General features: G+C 36.5%; 1 long non-coding RNA gene across 12 annotated transcripts in view; it reads left to right on the top strand.

Annotated features, from left to right (window-relative positions):
- Window positions 1–17740, top strand: part of LOC147618105 (uncharacterized) — a 118385-nt gene that overhangs the window by 92539 nt on the left and 8106 nt on the right. For 10 of the 12 annotated variants that reach the window (XR_015262177.1, XR_015262174.1, XR_015262178.1 and 7 more), the window contains 6 exons: window positions 1949–2094; window positions 2415–2551; window positions 2631–2743; window positions 3366–3427; window positions 3549–3635; window positions 3731–3792. This is a non-coding gene — a long non-coding RNA (uncharacterized LOC147618105). Of the gene's footprint in view, window positions 1–1948; window positions 2095–2414; window positions 2552–2630; window positions 2756–3365; window positions 3428–3548; window positions 3636–3730; window positions 3793–17740 lie in introns of all 12 variants that reach the window. The other 2 variants (XR_015262171.1, XR_015262173.1) reach the window with 2 other exon arrangements.

Below are 17740 nucleotides of genomic sequence, written 5' to 3'. Positions count from 1 at the left end.
GCTACCGACATGCATTGGTAGCTACCGACATGCCTTGCAAGCTACCGACAGCTTGCAACTTGCATGTCTTGAAAGCTATATGAATGCCGGTAGCTTCCAGTGCTGCATGACGATAGCTTCCAATGCATGTTGATAGCTTCTAGTACTGCATGATGGTACCTAGGCATGCATAAGGCTAATGCATGCCTTGGAAGCTACCGACATGCCTAGAAAGCTACCGGCATGTATTGGAAACTACTGGCATGTCTTGGTAGCTACTATCGGCATGCGTTGAAAGCTACGGACATGTCTAGGTAGCCAGCGGCATGCATTGGAAGCTACCGGCATACTTATTCACAAGTCTCATGCATGTGGCTTATTCATAATCCTTGTGCATAAAGCCTATGAATAAGCACCATGCATAAAGCTTATGCATATGGCCTTATGCATATGTCTCGTCCATCTCTTGAGAGAAGCATAGCTCTCTAAAGGCTATCCATAGAGCATGGAAAAAATAACAAACCCTAATCTTAAAACCCTATAACATGTAAAAGCATAAGAGAAGAAACAAACAAGAATGAGATCTTTTACCTTGTGAGGCTTGTATGTGTTGAAAATCTACAAAATAAAACCAAATTAATTAAAAAAATTATTAATAACAAAACCTAATCTTAAAAGCCCTAAAACTTAAAAACTCTTTCAATATGTAAAAGCATGAAAGAAGAAACATTCAAGAAAGAGATCTCTTATGAGGCTTATATGTGTTGAAAATCTATAAAATTAAACTAAGTTAAGAAAAAGAAAGTATTAGGAAAAATCAAGAATCATACAAGAAAGAGATCTCTTGTGAGTCTTGTATGTGTTGAAAACCTATAATAAACCAAGTTAAGAAAAAAAAAGTATTTTGAAAAATCAAGATCTCTTATCATATGAAGCTTTAATGGAGGCTCTTAAAAATGAGGGAAAAAGAAGAAGGAAAAATACTCGTACTAGTTAAGGTTCAATAAGAAGAGAAAAAGAAGAAGAAAAAACTTAAAAGAGAGGAAAGAGAAAGGAAATACTCACAAGAAAGCTTGTTTGCATAGGAGATAAAGGAAAAGAGTAAACATACATTGCTTGAGCTTAAGGAGGATAGGGTAGGAGAGGTAGAACTGATAGATAAAACATAAACCCACAAAAAAACTAAGAGTACAAGTTTATTGTATTTAAAAGATAAAAACTACGAGACAATAAAAGAAGCGACAAAAAAGTGAGATATTTTTACAATATAGCGTTGTTTTTTCGGTGCTATAAGAAATGACGAATTACTGCTCAGCATTGGTAAAACACCTGATATTTTCCTTCCAAGAATGCTGCTATGCTCTCGTTGTGTTGTAGTGCAAGAGAAGCAAGTAATAAAAGATTAAAGAGAAGAAAGCAACAAAAGATTAAAGAGAAGCAAGCAAAAAAACGTAAGTTTCAAATCCTAGATTAGTGCACTTTCAAAAAACAAAAGATTAAAGAAAAGAAAGAAGATAAGCATATGGTACATACCTTGATATAGGAGGAGGGATTGTGAAGGTGGGAAGAGAGAAGAGGAGGAGGGCTTATGAGGAAGAGATGGAGAAGGGGTTGTGAAGGTGTGAGAGAAGAGTTGGAGACTAGGTAGTCTCCAAAATAGCTTGCAAACAGTAAACACAAGAATATGAAATTATGCGACGCAGCATAGGAGGGAGGTATCTAAAGTTTTTTTCCTAGTATGTGGCTATCAGCATGGTTATGAGCATGTCTCTAGCTGCGTCCATAGCTGTCGATAGAGTATCTGCATACTAGGAAAAAATTTAGAGAGTTGTTTTCGATACATTCTAGAGAGTTAAATTTGTGTTTGATAAAGTTGAATAGAGTGTTCACACACTTGTATTGTGTGATTTTCTTTTTATATGCCCACAATGCATAGACAAATATTGACCCCTTCTTTTTTCGATGATAGTGAGGCCCTTATGCGAAGTCGGCATGAGTGGTTATGTCAGAAGATTCCATGTCCATGCGAGAGATGAAAGGTAGAAATTATACGTTTCATCTCTCGCATGTGCAAGATTACACCAATTTGAAGATGTATGACATGCAACTAGTTTGGTGAGTGTATATATTCTCTATCACAAGTTCTTATGCACATGATTTAGGTATTCATAAATTAGTCCATGTTTTTTAGAACAAGGACGAGGAGGAGACATGTCATGGAATGATGTATTCTATGCCTCATTACACCTTGTTTAGTGGACAACTACGTAAAGGGTTTAAAGACCTCCATCATTCAATTGGGGTGAGCCCACGTGCTTGACACAATGAGGAAGAAATGCCTAAATAGCACATGAAGTGTATCTTATCTTTTAATTAAAGAAGGTTATCTTAAATAACAACATAATTTTAATGTTCATTTGTTTATATGTCTATAGCTGGAAGTAATGGACCGCTCCGCTACGCAAGATGAATATGATTTTGCATTACAATGAGTTTTGGAAGCTCTATTTGAAAGGGTGCAAGATGAAGGATATATTGTTATTACTATAGGATATGCTTGGCAGCATGGCAAGTAAGTGCATCCCTAAAACCATAACCTCTTTGTTTTTACAAAATTGATTTTCACTTGTGTTAGTTTTACTATGTTTTAGGATCATGTTACAACAAATGGTGGTGCAAATGTCCAAGCAAGAAGCACAGGAAATGTGAGAAGTGAAGGGGGTGGAGTTGCAAAAGAAACAATAATAATCAAACTATATGAGATGTACCCCTCAACGTAGCCCCTAGCTCCATAAATTTTCATTATGCTTTATTTTGTATATGATATTTTTAGAATCATACACTTATGTTATTCCACCAAGTATTGTAATTGAATTGTGTAATTGTCAAGTTTTACATTACATGTGTTCACGAAGATGAGTAGGACATGAAGATGTGTTAGTTTTATTGTGTCTACATTAGAAAAAAAAGAGCTAGGGCATATTGGGGAGTTCTTTGCGACTCCCCAGTCTACCTCATCATTTTTTACTATGCAATACTTTCGCTACTGCACAGCAAAATATCGCTGCTATTTTCGCTAACTGAGTAGCCAACCCATCAGTGAAAATAGCACCTTTTTTAGCAAACAAAATGGGCCCGACGTCTCCCTAACCTTCTAGTTATAAAAGCGGTGCTATTTATCACTTTGCTAAACCGTCATTTTATTGTATTGTTGTATGCTTGCTTTCTCTCTTTAATCTTTTGTTTCTTGCTTCTCTTTTGTATGCTTGCTTTCTCTCTTGCTTGCTCTCGTGTATGCTTGTATGCTCTCTTGAATGCTCAACTAGTTATATTAATAGTCCTTTATAGATAAAAACTTTGCTTATCTTAATGCTTTTTATGACTAGGTTTAAGGTTTCTTCTCCAAATAAGATCAACTACATACAAACCCTTCTCACAAGCATAAGAGGTAAGCCCCTTGACCTTTCTCTCTTATATACTTGTTTTCTCTTTTGAATGCTTAACTAGCTGTATTAATAGTTTTTTTATAAATAAAAACTCTGCTTATAATAATGTTTTTTTGTGGCTAGGTTTAGGGTTTCTTCTCCAAAGAAGATCAATTGCGTACAAGCCCTTCTCACAAGCATAAGAGGCAAGCTCCTTGACCTTGATCTCTTGTATGTTTGTTTGCTCTCTTAAATGCTTAACTAGTTGTATATTAATAGTATTTTATAAATTAAAACTTTGCTTATGTTAATGCTTTTTGGGATAGATTTAGGGTTTCTTCTCCAAAGAAGATTATCCGTGTACAAGGCCTTCTCACAAGAATAAGAGGTAAGACCCTTGACCTTTCTCTTTATTATTTTTGCACCTTTAGGTGTTGGGGATAATGTTTCTTGCATATGTTCTAAACTTCGGCCTTATGCATTCATGAGACTCTATGCATGAGGCTTTATGCATGAGCCTTATGTATTAAGCTATATGAGTAAAGGCTCTATGCATGAGGCTCAAGTATAAGCCTTATGTATTAAGATCTATGTATAAGCTTTATGCATAAGCTCTATGAACGAGGCTTCATACATGAGCTCTATGCATAAAGCTTAATGCATGAAGCTCTATGCATGATGCTCTATGCATACGGCTCTAAGCATAAAGCTCTATGCATGAGCCTTATGCATTAATCTCTATGCACAAGATCTAGTCATTAAGGATTTATACATAAGCTTTATGCATAAAGAGTAACGCATAAGGTTTTATGTATAAGGCTTTATGTATGATCCTCATGTATTGAGCTCTTTATATAAAGGCTCTATGTATGAGGCTTATGTATGAGCCTTATATATTAAGCTCTATGCATGAGCCTTATGTATTAAGCTCTATGCATGAGACTCAATGCATAAGCTCTATGCATGAGCTCTATGCACGAGGGTTCATGCATGAGGCTCGATGCATGATATCTATGCATAAAGCTTAATGCATTAAGGTCTATGCATGAGGCTTGATGCATGACCTCTATGCATTAATCTCTATGCATAAAGCTTAATGCATGAAGCTCTATGCATTAAGCTCTATGCATGATTCTCTATGCATACGGCTCTAAGCATAAAGTTGTGTGCATGCGCCTTATGCATTAATCTCTATGCACAAGATCTAGTCATTAAGGATTTATACATAAGCTTTATGCATAAAGAGTAACGCATAAGGTTTTATGTATAAGGCTTTATGTATGATCCTTACGTATTAAGCTCTATACATAAAGGCTCTATGTATAAGCCTTATATATTAAGCTCTATGCATGAGCCTTATGTATTAAGCTCTATGCATATGAGACTCAATGCATAAGCTCTATGCATGAGTTCTATGCACATGAGCTCTATGCACGAGGGTTCATGCATGAGGCTTGATGCATGATATCTATGCATAAAGCTTAATGCATTAAGCTCTATGCATAAGGCCTGATGCATGACCTCTATGCATTAAGCTCTATGCATGAGGCTTTATGCATGAGACTCTATGTATGAGATCTATGTAGTAAGCCTAACGCATGAGCCTTATGCATTAATCTCTATCCAAAAGCTCTATGCATTAAGCTATATGCATAAGCCTTATGTATAAGCTCTATGTATAAGTTTTTTATATAATGTATGCTCTATGTGAGCTATGTTTTTATGTGTTTATGTATATAGATGTGGCCAGCATGGGATTCATCACTAATGGACCAAGATCGGATATATGGAGGAACATCCTCTAGTGTCACATCCATACCCATACATGATCCAGGTTTACAACGTGTTTTAGAGGCACAGATACCTTGGAGTCACCTAAACTCTAAGTATGGGGTTAAGTAATTGAGTTGCTTGGGCTGATTTTTCACCTATTATGTATTGGACACATCCGCTATCCCACAGTCGTCCACATCCATGCTTCCAACCACCTTTTCTACCGCTATCACTTCTACTTTGCCTAACCCTTATACTTCCACTTTTCCTACTTTCCCTTTAGCTCCTCTAGTGCTTAGTATACTCTTATCCCATCCATGGTGCCATATACTCGGCAAATGACATCCTCACGATGCCACTCAGGTGGTGATAGCTCAAGGGCTTCTCAGAGCTGTAGGAAATCGAGTAATGTGGGAGGTAGGTGCAAAGGATGCTTTGGGGAGGTGCACGGTCACCTTTGCCTATGGGCGACAGGCTAGGGGGGTCACTCATAAATATTTAAGCATAGCACGTGGATTCAACAAAAGGGATTTTTAAAATCCCTTTTTTACACATTTTTTTTACACGCAAAAGGGTACCATTTGAAGGGGGTATTCATAGGTTGAATAGCAAAAGGGTATGCTTAATTCATGAAAAATACGCAGAGAATGTATTTTTAAAATAGGCCTTGAACACATGTGATATAGAGGGTTTACTTATAGTGAAGGGTATGCTTAATTCATGAAAAATACGCAGAGAATGTATTTTTTAAATAGGCCTTGAACACGTGCTATATGGAGGGTTTACTTATAGTGAAGCCCTCAAGGTGACATGTGATGTGCCTAGGGAGGGGGGGATGATTTACTATACCCTACATGGGGAGGTTGGGCCTGATATGGATGACACAGGATGGAGGGCTTATTATACTTTTTATCATTTAGTCAACCAAGCCAATTGAAGGACACCTTCAACCCATGGGGAGAACAAAAATAAAGACTTCATGTATGTAGTTAAGTGCATGCATGTGGGGTTTCCATACCCACTGGGCACACATTTTTGAGATGACTGGGAGGGGAATCACATTATAAAAGTCCTCAATAATAGGAGGTTACTCATAAATATTTAAGTATAGCATGTGGGTTCAAGAGAAGGGATTTTTAAAATCCATTTTTTACACATTTTTTAACATTCATAAGGGTATCATTTAAAGGGGGTATTCACAGGTTGAATAGAAAAAGGGTATGTTTTATTCATGAAAAATTCATAGATAAGGTATTTTTAAAATAGGCCTTGAATGCATGTGATAGAGAGGGTTTACCTATAGTGAACTCCTCCCAGGTGACAGGCAACATGCCCGAGGAGGGTGGGATGCTTTACCATACCCTACATGAGAAGGTTGGGCCTGATATTGATGACATACGATGGAGGGCGTATTATTCTTTTCGTCATTTAGTCAACCAAACCTATAAGGACACCTTCAAAACCATGGGGAGAACAAAAAAAAAGCGACTTCATGTATGTAGTTCAGTGCATGCATAAGCAGTTTTCAAATCCTATTTAAAGCTAATTCTTAGAAGCAGGTGATGAGCGAAAGGATTTCCTCTTGGCCATGATATCTTCCTGTGTACAATGAGTTTGGGAGGCCCTTGGCCATAGAGCACGATAATATGGTCAGAGGGAAGCACTTTGTTAAAACGCTAAGATCTCTCTAGATAGTTGTTATGCATAAACATGCATAAATGAGGCATAAACTCATCCACCCGACCACCCCCCAGCTCAAGGAATGCACACATGAATTATAATTAAGTACATCATACCTTTACCTTGATGTCCCATACCATCAAGAGGTATAACTCCAATCCAGTAGAATGTAGCTATAGTGTGAAATGGTAGGTGAGTAGATATAATCCTCTATACAAGAGAACATCATATCATAGCCTAGCCTCAAGATAACATAGTCTTAGCCCCATGATAACATCAAGATGCCACAGCTCCCTTGAGTGTGCCCCATGCCCCTATTATATAGGAGGGGCCTCAAGTGACTCTTGACTCTCCATTTCCCATGTGTGCCCCATGCCCCTATTATATAGGAGGGGCCTCAAGTGACTCTTGACTCTTGACTCTCCATTTCCCATGTGTGACCCTTGGATGCCTGACCCTAACCTTAACCCTTAAGGTTAGTCCTAACCCATGCTCCACTAGAGCTTTTTCCCATGCTCACAAGCCTAATGTGTGTTAGCCTCCTAGTATATGCACACATAATGTGCATATAACATACTTCCCCTCTCTCAAAACATTGCACTCTTGCAATGAAAAGAAGAAGAACTACGTTGAACAATCTCAACCGACTCCCAGGTCGAATCCTCTATTTCCCTATCTTTCCACCTAAATTTAACCTCAAGGATTAGTCAACTACAAAGTTTCCTTTCTCTGAATTCAAGTACCTTATCAGGTTCTTGTGGAACATAGGATAAATCTTTGACTTCAACGGGCTCTTGAGGAGTAACTGTGTTATCCTCACCTCCTAGTTTCCCTTTCAATCTACTAATATGAAAGACTGGATGAACTCTAACATGTGAAAGCAGTTTTAGTTCATACGCAACTGTACCAATCCGATGTATAACTTGAAATGGAGCACAATATCTAGGAGATAAATTCGAGCATTTTCCTATTGACAAAGTCTGAGAACCTTTAGGAACATTAAAATAAACCAACGCTCTTCGTTCAAAAGACTGAGGTGAGCGTCCTTATTAGTATAAAACCGTGTCCTATCTGAGTACTCCTGACAGAATCCCGAGCTTCGGTCAGCATTTCCTACATATCACATAAGAAATCCCTCGATGCATCAAGCTCAGTGTCCTTAAGAGATTGACATCAATAGGTGCCCTAGGTTGATACCCATACATAAGTATGTACATACTAAAACCAATAGCCATATATTTAAAATTGTTATAGGCAAATTTCATCATTGAAAGATATGTTTCTCAATATGATAATTTTCCAGAGACATGCACGAAGAATATCCTCTATAATTTGATTCATATGCTCTGTTTGTCCCTGTTTGCCCATTTGATTACGGATGAGCAGAGGAATTCATACTCAAAGTAGTTTTCTTGTTGTAAACCATTCGGAATAAAGTAGGAAAACATGGCATTATAATAGCAAGAACCAGGTATCAATCGGCGGCCCGATGTACCCCACATCTGCTCATGGAATTATCAGCATCCTGAGTTACCCATATCAACATAGAGAGTCATCAACATCTCGATGAGTCACATATGTCCATCTGTAAAACCATCAGGTTGATTGTATAAATCACCTAAAGTATGGAACTAGAGAAAGAAATGCCAATAAAGGAAAAATCTAAATTTCCTTAATCCGAACACAACAAGATAAACTCGTTGAATTCTAAAGAAAGAGATTTCAACAAGTGAAAATGCTGACGAGATTACACTCATCAATACATGCAGGGTATAGATAAAAGAAGTTTATCTAGCGAATGCCCCCAAAATAACTTTAAATGAATTCAGAAAATGAGATTGTCTTTGAATGTTGAGGTCAACATGCTAAGTGATGTAAGCAAAACAATAATCTTGAGCCCAAATTATCCCATAAGATAATATATGCGAGGAATCGCTAGCGTCCCATACCACCATGATACCACCCATACATACCTTATTAATTTGAAACTCCCTAGTATGCCGTCTAGGAAATATGAATAAAATCTTGTAGTATAAAACGAATAAGATGGCCTTATCCTAGAATTTCACATACTAAAACCTGTCTCTATATACCTGAGACTACATCAAGGAATAACTCTTTTTGAGTACATCATTAGAAAAGAATTTGAATTATTAGTGTCTTTCTAATGATAACTACCCAATAAACACAATAAATCTGGGTTAGAAAAATAACTCACCTAGATACATAAGTAACTAGGTATCCGAGTTGGAATATGTACAAGAGTACAAGGAACATAGTCCAAAATTACATGCAAAAAACGAAGGCAATGCTACCTTCAAAGCACATGAGATTATCCAAAAGATCAAAAGATCCTTATAAAACCATGGATAAAAGCATAGGAGCTCCTCGAATCCATAAAAACCATAGTTGATCATAAAAATCAATGCATGCCCTCTAATGGTCAAGCCAAAAGAAACATTAAAATTGGTGGCCAACTCATCAATCCGGAGTATACGAACGTGGTGTCATTCAAGCAAAACTCCAAAGTAAGAAAGTGAAATACATGTGTGTAGCACTCATTAAAAACCCCTAGACACAAGTGATTTAGGTAGAACTTGATGAGTCCATATAAAACTTGGAAAACATTAAACAAATCCACCAAAACAAATAGATCAACTAACCCATGATAGAATTTGTCTTAGGCTTAAGAAATTAAGCATAGACCACACTTAAACAAATGTAAAATAAATTATCATGAAAAAGTGTCAAAGGTGAAATACACTTTGAACACAGATTCTAGCCATCATTGAAGAAATTAAGAAACATGTCCAAAAAGAATAGCTCGTTTAGAATTAATCCAAACAGAAATAACTACTAATAATAGGTACAATCATACTAATAATATACGAATAATAGGTATAATCATACTAATAATATGCGAATAATCCGCATCAATCTAATGTCAGCACGAGAAAATGTACTTCAACATTAAATAACCGTCGAAAATATGAAATTCTCGAGAAAAAGAATTATCATGTTTTTTTTTAAATTTTCTTAATTTTATAGGGCCTCCAAATACGATACTTTTGAACTCCACCAAACCTATCTTATGGCATTCCAAACCTATATTTTTTAAGAAAAATTTTAGCAATTTAGTTTTGCCAAAATACTATTGATATTTTAAAAATATCAATTTTTAGGTTTTCTAAAAATAATTTCTAGAGAACTTCTATTTTTTCTTAAGAATTCCATCGTTCATGAAATTTCCAATTCCACCCCACAATTCTCAAATCCAATGAAAATTTACATTTTTAATGGATTTTCTAATTTTTTAGGTCAAAAAATATATTTTTAAAGGAATTTGAATGGTCACGGGCCCCCGAATGGACACACCACATGCCAATCACCAACCCCACATTTTCCAAAAATTAAAAATAACCTTTGTCTAATTTTTCACTAATTATCAAGAAATTTTTAATTTTTTTAGTTTACCTGGAACGCATAAGATTACGAACGGTCAAAAATTTCGGAATCCCAATGGTTTTTCTGAAATACAAAAAGCCAATAGTTTTGTGAAAATGGAAAGACAAAATGAATCAGAATGTGAAAGGTCAAAAGTTTCCAAAATCCGAAAGGTCAAAAGATTTTTCGGAATTTGGAAAGCCAAAAGGTTTCAGGAAAGCGAAAAGCCAAAGGTTTCAAGAAAATAAAATTTCAAAAATTTTCATAGAATTTGTTTTTCTCAAATCTCATATTTTCTCATAATTTTTAAACTTTTTTTAAAGCTTTAAAAAGCTTTTTTTAAACTCTTTTTAATTTTTATTTTAAAGAGCTAAAAAATAAAGTTTTTTTTAAATCTTTGTATCAAAGCTTTTAAAAAAAATTTATAAGGGGGGGCATTTTTTTTCGCCCGACGGATGGTGCGCAGCTCCCTCCCCGTGTGCGTACAAAAGTTGAGAGAGAGAGAAGAAGATTCTCTTGTCTCCACTATCCTCTCTCATTCCTCAACAAATGAACTTCTCTCCAACCCTCCTTCTCTTCTCTCTTCTTTGTTAATCAGATAGGTTAACATATCCGCGGAAAAACCCGCAAAAATGTATAAAAAGTATATATTTTAACCATAAAAATGCTCAAAAAAATTCTAACAAATTAGAAACAATTTTCAAAAATTATAGAAATTCAAGGAATTCATTCTACCAAAAATATCCGTAATACAATATGTGGTATTTTGGTAAAACTTTTCATTAATGCTTATTTTAAACCATAAAAAATAAGGAAAAATAGCATTAAACTCACAGAATTTCCTCGCAACATCAATTTGTCCATTGAATAGAAGAAACACGCGTTCCAATCGCCATAACGATGATTCACGTGTAAATCATCAACCCAAATCAATAAAATAATATTTTTATTTAGTAAATATTAAAATTTACTTCAAAAAAATACCAAAAATCGTAATAAGAAAGAAAAATCAACAACAATTAACTAGAGATTGCTATGATACCACTGTTAAAACCCTAAGATCTCTCTAGATAATTGTTATGCATAAACATGCATAAATCAGGCATAAACTCATCCACTCGACCACCCCTGAGCCCAAGGGATGCACACATGAATTATAATGAAGTACATCATACCTTTACCTTAATGTCCCATACCATCAAGAGGTATAACTCCAATCCAGTAGCATCTAGCTATAGTGTGAAATGGTAGGTGAGTAGATATAATCCTCTATACAAGAGAACATCATATCATAACCTAGCCTCAAGATAACATAGCCTTAACCCCAAGATAACATCAAGATGCCATGGCCCCATTATATAGGAGGGCCCTTAGGTGACTCTTGACTCTCCATTTCCCATGTGTGACCCTTGGATGCCTGACCCTAACCTTAACCCTTAAGGTTAGTCCTAACCCATGCTCCCATACTCACAAGCCTAATGTGGGTTAGTCTCCTAGTATATGTGCATATAAGACACTTTTGTAGGAAGTGTGTGGATTTTAAAAGAAACACTTTTGATTGTGGTGTGATGGTAACTTTTCAGCAAGAGAGTTAAGCTAGTAAACATGATACCAATGTCATAGAGGATAATCTTGAGTAGTGTGGAGCTATTCAAGATATTCTTGAAGTTCGATTTCGATAATTTAGTCTATTTAGCTTTGATGTCAAATGGTTCAAGGCGACATATAGAGGTGCTCAAGAAACCATTAAGAAACATCCAAATGGGTTTTTTCAAATTGATTCCACCAGGTTTTAGAATGATGAGAAGGATACTTTCATACTATCTCCACATTGTTAATAGGTTAGTAACCCATCTAATCACCCCGATAAATCTTAATGTAGTAGAATGAAAGTGTAACCCATTTACTTTGTGATTTTAGATTATGTTTCAAGCTAATTTATTTGATCCAAAGTGGTGGTATGTTATACAAGTTTTTCCTCATTCATAGCATATCTTTCAAGATCAAGATGTTGATGCCGAATCTTTGGATGAGGTGTAAGTACTACCTCAACTCGACTCATTGGAAGAAGACGAGATGAAAATGAAGAAAACAATTCAGAGGAGGTCAAAAAAGAACATGAGGAACATGAATTGAAAGAAGATGATGATTCACCTCTATCGATCATGAGAATGATTTATTGGATAATGTTAGTGATATTGATATGGATCCCCATCGTTTCATTCAGGTTCCTTTAGATAAAGATATTGATGAAGCAACACAAATGGATCTATTACAAGATGGGATAGATTCATGATCTTGACATTGCTTATGTAATTATTTCCTTTCAAAAGTTTTCAACTATATTTCTTTTTTGTTTTTCAAACATGGCTTTGAGGGTTCCGACTAGGGAAAAAATAAGATGCCTCCATGAATGTATGTGTAGGTGGGTTGGCAATTATTCCTCCTATATAAATATAAAATTATATAAATTGGGCAAATATTTTCAAAGAATGTTCTAAAGTTTTCAAAACTAGGAGAAATATTTTCTAGAACCCTTCAAAACAGTAAAATTTGGGGCGAATATGTTAAGATGTGGGGCAAATGTTTTTTTAGAAAAACCCAAAAAATAGCCAATTGGCAAAGATTAGATCTTATTTTTCTCCTTGGTTTTGACGAATGTTTTTTTAAAAAACTATCATCATTTTTTGTATGTATAACCTAATATCAATCTTCAACAAATTTCTCGATTTTTTTATAACACAATAGCAAACTGCTATTTTCACTGCCCATAGCAAAATTACAGTGCAGCGGCAAAATTTTGCAGTTGTAATTGGTGCCCCATAGTACCAGCAAAATTTCACTCAGAGGAACGAGAATAGCAGTAAAATTTGGCTGCTATTCTTGCTCTGCTGACTAGTGAAATTTTACTATTAAGGAACGTTATTTTGCTACCGCACAGTAGCAAAAAATGCCTCCATATCCCGAAAGCCTCAATGCTATTGGAATGTTGCTATACCCCCGAAGTGTTGTAGTGAGGGCCCCCCTTGGAGGACTTTAGGGGATGCATGCTATAGAGAGTGAGGGTATTAGATTCCATGCACATGAGTGGCACATGGACCCACCACTGGCCAAGGTGGCCAAGGAGATACTTTGCATTTATGGATTTGGGAGATCCATCCTGTCACACATCTCCAGTAATGGATCCCAAGGGAGTGGACTTGATTTGATCTTGCAGAATGGGAGGAGACCCGAGGTACCTCGTTTCTATATACACACCGCACGACTTGGCCCATAGGATCCATATGCTCGAGGTTGAGGGAACAGTGGTAGTTTCAAGGCCTCTCACCATGCTCTCTCAGATTTCTGGAAGACAGTCTGGGATAGTTTTTGATCTCAAAAGATTACCCTCTTTTTGTTGTTATTAGCACATATGAGTTTGGTGGGTTGGCATGTGCTTGGCCATTGATGGAATACCAATAACATATTTGAGATGTGGCCATCCCAAGAGTCTTAGGTGACATTATCTTTGAGATTTCTCAAAGGCTTAATAGATGTGGCAGCATGGATTCTCCGCAACTTCACTATGGATAGGTCCTCTTTCTATACCATTACATGGGACACTATCGCTTGGGCCACTAAGGCCGAGGTTGGCTTATGAGGAGGAATGTGGGGAACTAGCCCTTCAGGTCTCTCACCTTCCCATCTTGATAATGCCAATCCTAGCCCCATCTAGTGGTCAGTAGACTCCTTCTTTGAGCCAGAAATGGGAGATTTGTAGTAGCATTTCCGCATGGTTCATCTAGAGAGCTAGATGCAGTGTAAAGCCATCAAAGGCACCCACACTCCGCATGTGGAATCCATCAAGAGCATCTAGTTTGACATCATTAATACCCTTTGTGATCAGTGGGGCGGAAGCTTCAAGATGGTTTTAACCAAATGAGAAAGCATTGGGAAGCATTTGAGGCACTAGTAACTTGTTCCTTTTCTCACAAGTGGTGGTGAGCCCACTTGGCACTACAGAAAACTTGTGCGGGTATTCCCTCCCCCACCCCTTGTATGAGATAGCCTTCTCCGCATAGTGTGGCTAGCCAGAGGAGTAGTGTATCCTTCTCGCATTTTTTTGTTCTTTGATCCTTTCTCCATACATGGAGGCAAATTTATATGTAGCCTTTTGAGGATATGTTTTGGTTCACTAATATAAGGATCTTGTTTTAAGAAAAATAAAAGATATTTACCTTGCTCCATACATGGAGATGAGTTTATATCCTGCCTTTTGAGGCTGTTTTTTTGTTAATTAATAGAAGGATCTTGTTTTCAGAAAAATAAAAGATATTTGCTTCTTTCTATTTAGTGCATGTTATTCTAGACTAATCCAGAACCAAGTTGGATTCTAAGAGCAGGAAGTGCACCTTCTTGGGGTATAATATGGAGTGAAAGAGTTTCTGAGACTACATGACCTAGAGGTAAAGAAGATAATCATCAGGCCATCAAGTGGTGTTCAAGGAACAACCTCATCACATGGAGGACAAGGCTCTATTCAAACTATCATTCAACAAAGAAGTACCCTAGTAGACACAATTGATGGGTAGTACCACTGCCACAAGAGGTGGTTTCATCATATGATAAAGAAGAGAAGCCTATAACCCCAGTGAAGGGCCATAGAAGAGCCATCATAATAACTATTTCATAGATCCAAGAGAATAGAGGATCAGAAGAGGGGTCCCCCTCACATTGTTAATATGGCCTTAATGGCTAAGATATTAGAAAAGAGTGTTGGGGACAGGATGATCTTGAGATCCTTAGAAGTAACACATTCACAGACACACAAGAGAAGATAAGAACATAAGAGATATGGACACACACAAACACACAAGAGTAGATAAGAACATAAGAGAGATGGATGAATTTTCTTCTATTCTCTTCTCTTGTCTATAACCATAACATAAAGAGATGAGAGTACATACTATACGGGAGTGTGCTCTTCTACTATAACTTACAAAGGTATATCCATAGTGTTATCTTGACTACTACGTGAGCTTATGCTATAACTATTTCATAACTCTAATACACCAAAGTATCTATCACATAGCTTGTAAACCACTGCCGACATATCACCCATGATCTTACCAACCACGCCAATGGTGTAAGTGTGGAAGCTATTATCTAGCAGATCATTAATGTTTAATGCATGAGTTGAGCTTGATATGTTAACACTCCCCCTCAAGATCTTCATTCCACACAATTTACTCCAAGTAAGTTCCTAAACTTCTGGGAATTCTATTTACCCAATGGCCTTATGAATATTTTAAGTTTTGTACTCCTTTATACTAACATATACAAAATTCACATCACTTACTACCTAGAACCTTCTTTCTCAATAAAATAGTAATGCATCTTGATTTTCTTTATCCTAGCATGATAGGCTGGGTTACTGGATAGCTATATGCTACTCATGTTATCATAATAAATGGTAACAACCCTATCTAATAGGGTCACCGTCGCAAGTAGGTTCTGAAGCCAACGTGCCTTACACACAAGCTGCCCCCATAGAAGTGTCCTTTTAGTCTACCTTTGTACTCAATAAAGTAAGTATCAACTGTTTCTTGCTGTTTCAACTCATAACAACACTCCCAAAAGAAAAATGATGCCTCTGGTAGATCTCATCTCTTAGACACTACTAGCCCAATATCTCTATATCCATGTAGCTTTATCTCTCTACTAGCCTCATAGAAAAGTCCATAATAAATAGTGGACTAAGAATCCATCTAGCTACATGCAAGTGTGGGTTTCTTGGGGTCTTTATAAACTGACTCACAAGTTAAATAACATAAACTAATTCACATAGCTTAAGTATGGCCTAGAAATTGTCAGGTAGATCACGCTACCCATTATGTGCCTCTACATAGTGGGTTCTCCAAAGCTCACCTCCTGTAACTATGAAAAGCTTAGTGGTATGCTCCAATGGCACTCAAATAGTCTTATAGTCTATCATACCATACTTGGATAGCATGTTCAATCCACACTATCTCTCTAAAATGGTAAAATTCCATCATATGATTTCATCACCTTCATACAAAGATAATACTATAGCTCACCGAAATATTTCATGTCAAACTTTTACTTCAATAGCATCCTGACATCGTGTATGCAAGCATCACTCTCATCAATGATAATCAAGTTATATGCATAAATGACTAACATAATGATCCCTCTATCTATCTTTTTCACATAGTATCTCTCTCGTAACCTAGTAATGGTTGCATCATGGAAATTGCTTTTTGCAAATCACCATGCAAGAACATATTCTTTACATCCATCTAATGTAAAGACCAACCCTTTGCCTATAGCCATAGTAATAACAACTCTCATGGTTTTCCATTATCACAACCGAGTTGAATGTCTCCTCATAGTCAATTCCATATGTATGTGAATTATACCTATTTAGAGATCCATCTAAGTTATGCTTAATCTTGAACACAGTTACATCTAAACACCTTCTTATATCCAATGATGTCGTTCATATCCTCATCCATGGCATCTTTCCATTTTTTATTTCTAAGTTTCTACTCAAAATAGATGAGCTCTATCTCTTGTATTTATTTAACCATGTATTTAGTGATGGTGGGTTTTATATCTATTATATCTCAACCTATCAATAGGGTACCTAATTTGAGTAGACCTGCGTATACCTAGATCACTGGTACTACCAAGACAACTAGGTGTAACCACTAATGAAATGCCAAGATCCTTATCAAGGCTCTACTTGGACCCAATAGAGTCACCATCCACATAAGAGTGGCTTGCTGATAGTCATGCATAAAAGCTTAATTTACCCTTTCCTTCCCTTTTCATGACAATACTTGTGTAGAAGTAGAAGCACCTGTAGTACCATGAGATGATGCATCTGTATTGCTTGCATCTATACTTAACTTGCGTAACCAATGGACTAGCACTAGATCCACTACTAGAGGAGTTGTTGCTCTACATGTGGGTTATCATCATTACTTCTTACATCTCCATCTTGAGTTTTCTTCAGCTACTCATCTCACCAAAGATAACATCTCTTATTGATCGCATCTCATGAGTGGTAGGATTATAGCATTTATAATCTCATCATCTCTACTTACTTATTACATCTACATCTTTAATTTGCTTCGGTGGCGCATACCAATTGATGATGAAAGATGATGTTTTCGCTTACTCACATCTCAAGATTGGTAGGGTTATAGTATCTACAACCTCATCTACAACCTCTTTTTTATAAATCACAACCAATGACGATGTATGCGACTTGGTTTTCACTTCATTATGAACATGCACATATGCAATAGAATGAAACACTTTTAAGTGAGATACATCTGGTTGTAAACTTCTATTTATTTGGAATGGGGTCTTGTCCATAATATAAACAATATTTGGTTACAATATTGTTACTACTTTAGTTGCAATGGGGGTCT

The sequence above is a fragment of the Cibotium barometz genome, chromosome 35 (assembly GCF_041138505.1).
Source record: "Cibotium barometz isolate CiBa-2024 chromosome 35, ASM4113850v1, whole genome shotgun sequence".
NCBI classification, from domain to species: Eukaryota; Viridiplantae; Streptophyta; class Polypodiopsida; order Cyatheales; family Cibotiaceae; genus Cibotium; species Cibotium barometz.
This window is presented reverse-complemented; position numbering and strand designations above follow the sequence as displayed.